The sequence below is a fragment of the Lygodium microphyllum genome, chromosome 2 (assembly GCF_053477565.2).
Source record: "Lygodium microphyllum isolate KBCC chromosome 2, Lygodium_microphyllum_v1.1.10, whole genome shotgun sequence".
In the NCBI taxonomy this organism is placed as follows: Eukaryota; Viridiplantae; Streptophyta; class Polypodiopsida; order Schizaeales; family Lygodiaceae; genus Lygodium; species Lygodium microphyllum.
This window is the reverse complement of record NC_141136.1, coordinates 125476452-125487041: the sequence shown is the minus strand read 5'-3', so window position 1 is coordinate 125487041 and position 10590 is coordinate 125476452. Positions and strand designations below refer to the sequence as shown.

Here is a 10590-nt window from a genome sequence, read left to right as displayed (position 1 = left end):
CATTACTTGTATTTCCCAAAGAAGGTTCGTCTTCCAAGCTATGCATATTACTTACATTTTGTGTGGAAGACGACCTTTCCAAGCCATGCATATCTAAATCCTCTTGCAAACCGTCATTAAGATCAAAATCAAGAGGACAAGCAGTAGCTTCCTCAAGAGCCAGAGAGGGAGCTACCCAACCAAACATTACTTTCAGAGTCTTTTGCCTCTTCATTGTTTTGGGTGCCATTGAGAATCTATAATAAAACATATACATTATAAAGCATTAATTTGCATGAATTATTATTATAATGCTTAAAAAAATAAGCGATGAAGATTAGATCTCGTACCTTGATCTCAAAAATAAAATATCGTATAGTCAAAGCCCTTTGAGATTATGGATCACCTACTTTCCACAAAGTCACTATTCGCAAAAGCTCACCCTCAATGTCCAATGGAAAGTCCTATAAGATGAAGACCAAATCAAATTTAGATACACTTGTGTTTACAACCTCTCGAGTCTCTATTCATTACAACTTACCACAATCGATATAATGAATAAATGTAATTTGTATTAGGCTCATTAAAAATTAAAACCATCATGGAAGGCTAGGAATGGCCTCTAATCTCTAGGGAGTTAGGAGTCGCTTGGGAAATATGCAGTTGTGGGTAGTGGGCACTGGGCACATCATGCTCTCTCTCTCTCTCTCTCTCTCTCATTCTCTCTCTCTCACACACACACACACACACACTCTCTCTCTCTCTCTCTATTTGGGCACATCACCATTTGGCACAAATAGAGAGAGAGAGAGAGTGGGCACTGGGAACATCATTCTCTCTCTCTCTCTCTCTCTCTCTCTCTCTCTTTGGGCACATCACCATTTGGCCCATAGCTATCCAGTCTCATAGTCTCTGTCTCACTCTGCAGTGGGCACATCGCACTCTCGAGATTAGCACCCGTCAAAGCATTCCACGCATCACTGGTAGGCCCGAATCCTGATTCCTCTACCTCATCGCCAAGTTCCAACACCAGGGAGTCGAGACGATTCTCACCATTGACTAGTTGGTAGTGACCATTTCTAGATCGCAATGTCTCGGCCCTCCAGGCTCCCTTATGCGGCGGCCAACCCCCCAGGCCCCAACCTCAGGCAGCAGGCTTCACGGCTTCGCCTCCTTGGCGTGCTACTGCAACCTGCCCTGCCTCACCCTGCCTCGGGCTCTAGGCTACCCCTTCTCCCCCTCCACAAACCCTGCGCCTGCAGACTGCCAAGCTACTGCAGTAGCGCCGCACTTCTGCAACCTCCCCCTTCTCCCCATCCTCAGATGATGGATCACCGTGGTCTATCACTTCCCCTTCTCCCCCATCCTGGTGAGTTAGGACTTAGAAGTTAGAACTGCTGGCTCCTCTAGCTCCTCTAGCAATGAAGTTCACCCTTCAGGTCCTAGCAACATGCAATACAACACGATGCATCGGTCATCGTGCAAGAGGGGCCATCGTGCCAGGTATCTAGTCAATTTAGGAGAGCAATGTAATAGGCTCATGACTCCATCACATCACATGGTATCAATTTGTCACCATTAATTGAGGTGCACCGTGCAAGAGGTAATCTAGTTTGAACTTGGCAATGTGGCATGATGCATCATGCATCCACTTGCATCGTGTAACAAAAGTGAACTTGGGAATCGGGACTTAGGACGTACCTTATATGAGGTAGACCATACTACATAGTTCCAGTGACCAGCCTCTACACTCCAGAGTCCACAGTCCAGGGGCCAATGGGCTCTCGAGTCTCGAGTCTCAAGTTTCAGTGCTCACTATTCACTGCTCCAAAATTTGAAGTTCGAAGGCTCAATCTGCTGCCTGCAGGTCACCAGGTGTATTGTGTGGCGTGTATCTCAATCGAAAATTTGGAACCCTAAGAATCAGAATGATAGTACTATGTAGGCTTTGGGAAATGGGCAATGGGCACTAGGGCTGAGGCAATGGTTCGAGCAGTGGACAATGGGCAGTGGGCACCCCAAGCTAATTAGTAACTTGTATCAAATTTTACTTGCAATTTTTAACTCTACCCGTCAAAATGATGCCCATATGAAATATATACACTTCAATGGTGACGGGCATATTAAAATAATGAAAGTAAAATACATGCTATGGACCTAAAAACGTGCATGACGCCCTTCAAAGAGTAGGCTTGCTCCCCCTTCCCCCGCACCCTTGATAACTGTAGAGTTTAAATCATCGCGATTGCTTAAGTGAATGACTTCTTTTGTTTTGTACTATTGTTTTGTGTAAAATGAAACTCTAACCACTTTAATATTAGTAGGTAAATAAAGTTCTCATTTTTGACATATATTGGAATGTTTTGCTCGATTTTTGGGTTTGCTTAAAAAATCTCCCTCAAGATTTGGGATTCCTCTCTTTTCTAGTTGTTGTGCCAATAGGTCCCATTTAATTTAGAATTTATTCTTGAATGTGTCATCCATCTTACTATTGTATCTCAAAACAAAATCACCTTCCTTGATACCTTTATTCTTTAATACCCTAGTAGCTTTGTCCTATTTGCCATGTTATGTCATCTCAAAATTCTCTAATGCCAACACTCAATCAAGTTGTAACGTTTGTACATCCAAGAGTCTCTATTGTAGCTTGTATACCCATACATCCAATAGATTTTTCATTATCCTTATGGAGATATCTCAATCTCAATTGACAAAACGACCCTATTTTCCAAACGCGAAATCAAGCACAGATGTCTTCACTACCACCTTATATGCCCATAGAGCATAAGATAGTTCTAGGTTCCACATCCTTCCATTCCTCTTTTTTCTTGAAAAAGATTCTTCTATTAGTTAAGAAAGAATACCCGAAGGCTACAAACCCTACTTGGGAGGGAAATATAAAAAATTAGGGGAAATATGTCCCCCAAAAGAAAGTCAACCAACCTCACTCAAAGCTAAATTAGATCATTTTCGGGGGGGTAAAAGCCATGTAGGTGGCGAGTAGTGTCAATGCACTGTTTCTTTGGCTTGAGAGAAGAAATGTACATTTGCCTTTACTAGCTCCAGTGAGACCTATGAGAATAATGTGTGGATATGCATTAGTTAGTCTTGATCGATGTGTGGTGACATCATGCTTCTAGCATCAAATGTTAGTGATTTGAAACAGTTTCTACATTACATTGAGATTTTCTTTTGTGAGTTTTGGGTCTATTATTTTATGCAATCTAATGTTTACTTTTCTTTGAGCAATTCAAGTGTTGAAGCATCTCCAACATGCCTCCTTTGTGTCAAATCCAAAGGATACATTTGATGACACTAACTATTCTCATTAAATGTAAAAGTAAAGTTGTGAATTGTGTGCAATAAATTTTGGAACCATTGTTTCAAGTGGAGAACCTAAGCTAGAGCACTACAAATAGATTATGAAGAGCCAAGAGGAGGAATTTTTAGAGTCTCTTGAAGGGTGGGAGGAGAGGAATATCAAGGCTTTTTCTATCATGTCCATGAGCCTTTCTTCAAAGGTAGCATCCATTATTCATGATCCTTACTTCAAAGGTAAAAATCCATTGTTCAATTTGGAAATATTGTATGAGGTTTGGGGATTGTTATAGTAGCTTTATGAACGGAGTTCTTCTTCTTCTAACAATTACTCTTCAAACTTAGCTTTACAACCTTTCTTGCACACATGGGGAATTGGCGAAAACCTATCTGATAAAGATGATGGGTCTCTAGCATTACTTGCTAGCTATTAGGGCAAGTGTGAGGATGAGTCAACTTATTACCTTGGTTTTGAGCAAGCTACTAAATGAGTTTAGTGCATTGGCAAAAGAAATTCACGAATCAACATTTCAAAGTGTTGGTGCTTTAATAATTGATGAAGAGTTGTCAATGCAAGTGCAAGGGATATCCACCAATACTTCCCTCATGGTGGAGGAATGCAAGAAGAAGAAGAAGAAGAACCATTGTTGGGTTTGTCATAAGAAGGGGATCTTACTTGAGATTATTCTCACAAAAAAACCCAATATGTCAGAGATTTAGTTGTAGCTATTAAGATAGAGCCTTTGATGCAAGGTAAGGTAGCCCCAAGATGGCTTCCCCCACTTAATAACTTCTTCTTTAGCCTCATGATGATGACATCCTAGTCTACTAGAGGGCAAAGGAGGGACTATGGAAAGTGGTGTTGGGGGGGGGGGGGGGGGGGCGCAAGGGGGAGGCAAATAATGCCTTCCTAGGAAACATTTGACATTCACCTTGAGGATTGATTGTGGTTGGTGCTTCTTGGGTGTACTTTTTTTTCACTTCCTTGCATGAAGACTGTTGCTAGTTTTTTGGAGGTGATTTGTGATTCTAACCCTATTTGTTGGTACCCCACACATTGTGTGCTACATTGACTGTTCACTTGCTCTTGGTTGGTGGTTCAGTCTTGACTCTCGTTTTTTATGAGTGTTCTCAATAGCTCGCTTTGGAGTAACTCTTGTATGATCCTCGTCATTAGTGAGTTACTTTTTAGTTTTTGTCATCAATCTTGTTTATGCTTTAGACTATCTTAATAATAGCTAACTACATATTGTGTGATGTTGTAAATACATATCTTGTGATGTTGTAAATACACACATTCTCTTTCTTTAAGAGAAAAGCTTGCTAATCATGGAAGATAGTGGACCAACTCCCTCTAATAAACCCAACCAATCATGATCAAATACCTTGCTTATATATGTTTGTTTCACCCATTGCGGAAGCTCCTGCTTAAAGGGTATTGTACCCATGGAAAACATGAATATTAATAGGCATATGGGAGAGAGGGAGTAGAGAGAGGAGAAAAAAAGTAGACAGAGAAAAGAGTAGGGCAAAAAGAGGAGGTAGTTGGAGGTATTAGAGAAAGGAGAGAGAAAGTAGACAGACAAGAGAGTAGAGAGAGAAAATAATAGAGGAAAGAGGAAAAATGTAGATGAGAGAGAGAGAGAGGAGTTGGTAAGCTAGAGTGAGTAGAGAAAGAGAGAGGAGAGTAGAGAGTAGGGAGAGAGAGAAACTAGAGAAAAGAGAGAGTAGAGAGAAAGTAGAAAAAGAATAGTATATATATATAGAGAGAGAGAGGTAGAAAAGAAGAGAAAGCGAAAAAAAAGTAGAGAGAACCTAGAGGAAGAGAGAAGAGAGAGAGGGAAGCAGAGAAGAGAGAAGGTGGAGGAATAGAAGATAGTAAAGAGGAGAGAAGATAGGATAGAGTAGAGAATGGGGAGACAAGAGAGAAGAGAGTATATAAGGGAGATAGTGGAGAGAGAGATAGAAGAGAAGAGGGAGAAAGTAGAGAGAGGAGAGAATGAAAGTAGAGTAGAGGAAGGGGAGAGTACATGGTAAAGGAGAGAGTAGATAGGATAATGAAGGGAAAGAGAGAGGGGTAGAGAGGGAGTAGAGTATGCTTCAGAATAGTAGATCAAGGATGATCCTCCTCGTTCCTCCAAGAGAGAGTAGAGAAAAATAAAATGGGCATATTTGCACTTGTCTATCTCACAATTGTACGGATGGGTGTATTGAAGAGGTTTCTTGTTTTGATGAGTTTTTTCAGGAGATGACTTTGTTTGATGTGAATGATGGGGTATTTGGATGTATTGTAGTGAGAGAAGATGTTTTTCAGGTTGGTTGGATGTATTAGTGGATAGAATTGAATTGGCAACATAGAAAGGGTTGAAACCTTATTCCAAAACCCTAGAATTGTCATGTTTTCTTTTTGGGAGGATGGGAAGGGTATGTGGAATGTTGTGGATGATGAGATGTTCTATATTGACAGTGTGGGTTTTTTTGAGAATTTTGGAATTGAAAATTTTGTAGAATTTGAGAATTTTCTAGATGATTTTTGTGTGTTCACTAAGGAGTTGTGTGAGAGTGATGTGCCATTGATTTTTCTGGAATTTGAGTTTGAAGAATTCACAGATGGAATTTTGGATTCGATTTTTGACTCACTCATAAATGTTGCATTGTTTTATGAAAGCAATTGTTGCATATGAATGTTTGTAGTCTAGGGGGAGGGTTAAATATGTCAAGTGTTTTTGGGAAACTAAAGACCCCTAATAAAACTGTAGATAGGTTTGATTTTTATTAGGTTAGTTGTTTGCGTGGTTGTTTCTAATTGTCTAGTTTAAAATTTGTCATTGTCATTTTGTTTGGATTTCTTGAGTGTGGAAACTTCATAGCCTTGAGATTGGAGTATTTTGGATAAGTTGGAGCTAAAGTTTGTTGGAAGCTATCAAACATCTTGGAACATGTATGATTTCTTGTTGATACTTGTGTACATCACGGGGATTATGGATTCACGTGCACTTCCTGTTGCACTTGTTTGATGCATTGCAGTCGGGGGTCATCTCGTGATCTTTTACAATTACCTCCATGCCATGTGTTGGGTTGATGCACGTTTTGCACCATTTCTGAGCACTAGCACAGCATGAGACCTGCTACAACTATATGCAGTAAATTTTAGTTGCACACGCACTTGAGAGAGCACCCTTCATTGCGCATGTATTGTTGCTTGCACACACAAAAATTGGGATTCTGATCGTTGAGTTAGGAACCTCCGATTGAGTGGGAAAGATTGTTGGGTGAGTTTGAGGGTCGTAAAGTATGCTGCTAGTTGTGAGATGGGTTGTTTTTATGTGATTAACATGTTGAGGACCATTATTTTTCTTGGGTGATTGTGAGATTTTGGGAGGATGGAGTGGAGTGTACAATGTTTTCTTTGCTGAGTGTTGAGAGGTGAAGATAAGGATTTATTTAATCAAGGAATTATATTTGCATTTTGCATGATGCATGGACACATGTAGATAGGCTAGGCACTATTTTTCCAATGCATTCATTTTTTTTCGTGTGAAGCATCTCTTGTTTGTTTGCATCGCATAGATACAAATTTGCATCTTTTCTCAAATCATGAATGGTTGAGCATGGCTTACATTTTCAAAGCATGTTTTCTAGGACACATTTCATGAGCAAAATCAAGTACATATGATGAAGATATCAGTCTTTGAAGACTCAAGAGGGGGAGTTAACATGAGCCAGAGTTATTGATCTTGGAGGAGACTTTTTCAATTAAGGTTGGTGCTAGTGACATTGGTTATCATATTCGAAGTTGAATTCATGCGATTTATGGAAAGCTCTTTTAGAAGTGGATGATGATTATAATGCCAAGGAAGAGAAAGAAGAATGTGATGAAGAAGATGCTATGGAAGGAGTAGAGGTTGTTCTTTATTTTTCTGCATTAGGAAACTGAAGTGGAAGATCATGAAGATAATGAAAATACTAAAGGGGAGGTTCAAGATGGAATGCGTTTCAATTTTTCCAGGTAGACTTCACTATTGTGTTGTAGCATTCAGAATTGTGCGAAACAACTTGGAACTATTGAACATTGATTTTCAAGAGTACTACAGCTTAATCTACAATTTTCTGCTTCGCCACAATCTGGTCAAAAATAAAGAAGATGAGGAAAATTTTTCAAGCCATTAGTGAGAATTATTACTCCTTTGACAAGTTTGGATTTGCTCTTTCTAAGGAACATGCATATCACCTCTATGAGTTGTTTATGATGAGAAAAATATTTCAAGACTAAGAAGGAAAGAGCTAGACTATCATATTATGAGCCTGGATTTGCGCATTGCGAGGGTGCTGACATTGAAGCTTTTGTACTTGGAAGAAAAATTGCAAATTATGCATTAAAAGATGAAAGTTATGTTGCGAGTCCTGCTGAAGTTGTGTTTACTTCTGTGGGGGGTGGAAGGTTTTCTCTTTCTTGTATGGAAGGCCATGAAAATGCCAAAGCTTGTACGTTTGGAAGCCACAAGCCAAGCCAATGGGCAATAACAACCACACCCTCGCTGGGGTCATATTTATCATGTGTGGTTCAGCGCAGGAAGTAGGAATGCCTGTGTCGTCGCCTTGTCGGCCTCGCTATCAGCAAGAAGGGTTTGGTTCGAGTAGGAGGCGGCTGGATGATGGCTCATCAACAAAAGCTGGTTTTAGTAATGCAAGCTACTCAACCTACCCGCAGAGGCGTCCCCACCCAGTTCACCATACGGCCGTATGGCTCTGCAAATCAATTGGCAGTGCTTATTAACGTTTAAAAAGCCTAACTCAATGTGAGTTAAGAGATCCAGTACAAGGAGGAGTAAGAGAAGCATTAAGGGCCCTTGCCCTTCCCTTGCAATCCACCAATTCGTATCTTGTGTGAGGAGAGTGGAGGGTCACACATAAGGAAGTGAAGACTTGTTGTGTAATTCCAAGTGTTCATGGATGCAAATAATTTCAAGTTTTGTAACTTCTTTGGAAACAATATTGGATTTTTCAGCGGTTTTTCTTTTGCTTGAATTTTGTGTTCGATGCTCTACCCAAAGTGTTTCTTAGATACTTTTAGAGCTACAAGAGGCATTGTTGGTCGTTTGGGTTCGTGTGTTGGTTGAATCCTATTCGCGAAACTTTGAAAATTTTCGTTGTGTTGAACATTGAAAAAGTCAATTCCCTAACCAGCACTCCTTATCATCTCCTTTTCGGGTTGTGAGACAGGCTTGTCTTCAATCACCGCTCGCTTAACAATGTGTCCTTTTTGAAGAGTTTATTAAATACATGTTTAATAAAATCTAAACATATGTTAAAAAAACTCTTCAAAAAATAACACTTTGAGACATCAAATGTAAGAAAGCAATCAACCATGGAATGAAATCTAACTGAAATTGAAAATTAACTAAGCTACAACAAAGAATTAACAAATCTATTGCACCAAGACATCCTCATCATGTATTAATGGTTGGGGATTCAAGAATACATGACGGCCATGGTTGAGTGCTTCATAGGCTAAGAAGAAGCTAATTCCAAGAAAAATGGTAAAGCCAAGATTATTGAATGATCAAAAGATGTCTTGCCTTTGGCCTCTAGTCCCTTTTTATTCTAACCCTCTTTCCAAACTTAAGGGATGTTCACACATGTACACATAGGCTAGGGCTGAATTTACAAAGGCTGAAATTAATCCAAGGTGCAAATATTAATGTTGTATTTTCCTTCATGACAAACCATCCCGTCCTGAAGATGGTTTTGTCCTCAAAACAAGAAGTAATGGACTAAATCCAAGTCAAGGATGATAGTAATCATGCCCATTCATCTTCCAAGTGATAAGAAAGCACTGTCCATGAAAAGAAGATCTTTTTGCATGCCAAACCGTGAGAAAACTGGCTGCTGTCCAAACAGGGCTGATTCACTAAAACTGCCATAACTTTTGATATATTGGTCCAAATGAGGCGTATGAGGTGTAGAAACGAAGTATACACTCCCAAGCATCACCCCATAACATCAAAATCAAATTTTGATGAAGTCAGGACAGTTTTATTGTCTGCAAAAATTTCATACAGCAAGTTGTCTCTGCACAGTCACTGCATACTGCATCATATATCATCCTGTAATAACCAAGGAAAGTTACTGACATAAGTGGATGGTTGCCAAGAAGACTCTTCAATGGGCAAATTCTTCCACTTAATGAGATATTCAATGAGAGTACGATTTCTGAGAACTTTCTCTCTCTTCCCAATAATACTTTCAGGTTCATATATGATCAGTCTTGTCTCATCCAATGGTGGTAACTCTTCCAATACTTGTACATCGGGCCCAACATACTTCTTCAGCTGTGAAACATGGAATACATCATGTATTCTAGTAGAAGATGGTAGCTGAAGTTTATAAGCAAGCTCTCCAATTTTGTCCAAGATCAAGTATGGCCCATAAAACCTATGAGCAAGCTTATTGTTCCCACCCTTTAATGAAGCATAATGCGTCTTGGGCACTTTGAGAAATACCCAATCTCCAACCTTGAAGTCTAAATGTCTTCTTTTCTCATCTGCATAGACCTTCATTACCTCTTGTGCTTTCCTTATGCTGTCCTTGCATTGCCTCATGAGCAACTCCATTCTTTCCAACTCTTCCTTTGCTTGTGGGTTGATGTCTTCATGGAATAAAACTGATGGAAGTTGGACTTTATACCCATAAAGAGCTTCAAACGGAGACATCCCAATGCTCATGTGGTGCGTGTTATTATAGCAAAATTCAGCAAGGTGGATCCAACGATCCCATGAAGCTTGTGTGTCATGATAATAATGCCTAAGGTACACTTCCACCCAATGATTGACTCTCTCCGTTTGCCCATCAGTCTGAGAGTGATAGGCCGTGCTAGGAGTGAGGAAAGTACCCATAGATGAGAATAGACTTTTCCAGAAGTTGCCCATAAACTTCGAATCACGGTCTGATACTATTCTCATAGGCATACCATGTAGTTTGAACACACCTTCCATAAATTGCTCGGCGACTTGCCTTGCTGAAAATTTGACTTTAGTTGAGATAAAGTGGGCTGATTTGGTCAATCTATCAACTACCACATAGATACTGTTCCATCCATGACTGGTAGTAGGCAATCCCGTTATGAAATCCATGGAAATATCTGTCCATTTGCCCGTAGGTATGGGTAAAGGTTGAAGTAAGCCGGCTGGTAATAGAGTGGAATCCTTATTTTACTGACACTCCAAGCACTGAGATACATACTCTTTAACATCTTTCCATAGACCTTTCCAATAGAAGCTTTGATGAACTCTA

General features: G+C 39.9%; 1 pseudogene; it reads left to right on the top strand.

Moving 5' to 3' along the window:
- Nucleotides 1-1068: 1068 nt before the first annotated feature.
- LOC148040284 (uncharacterized) overlaps nt 1069-10590 on the top strand; it is an 88164-nt pseudogene continuing 78642 nt past the window's right edge.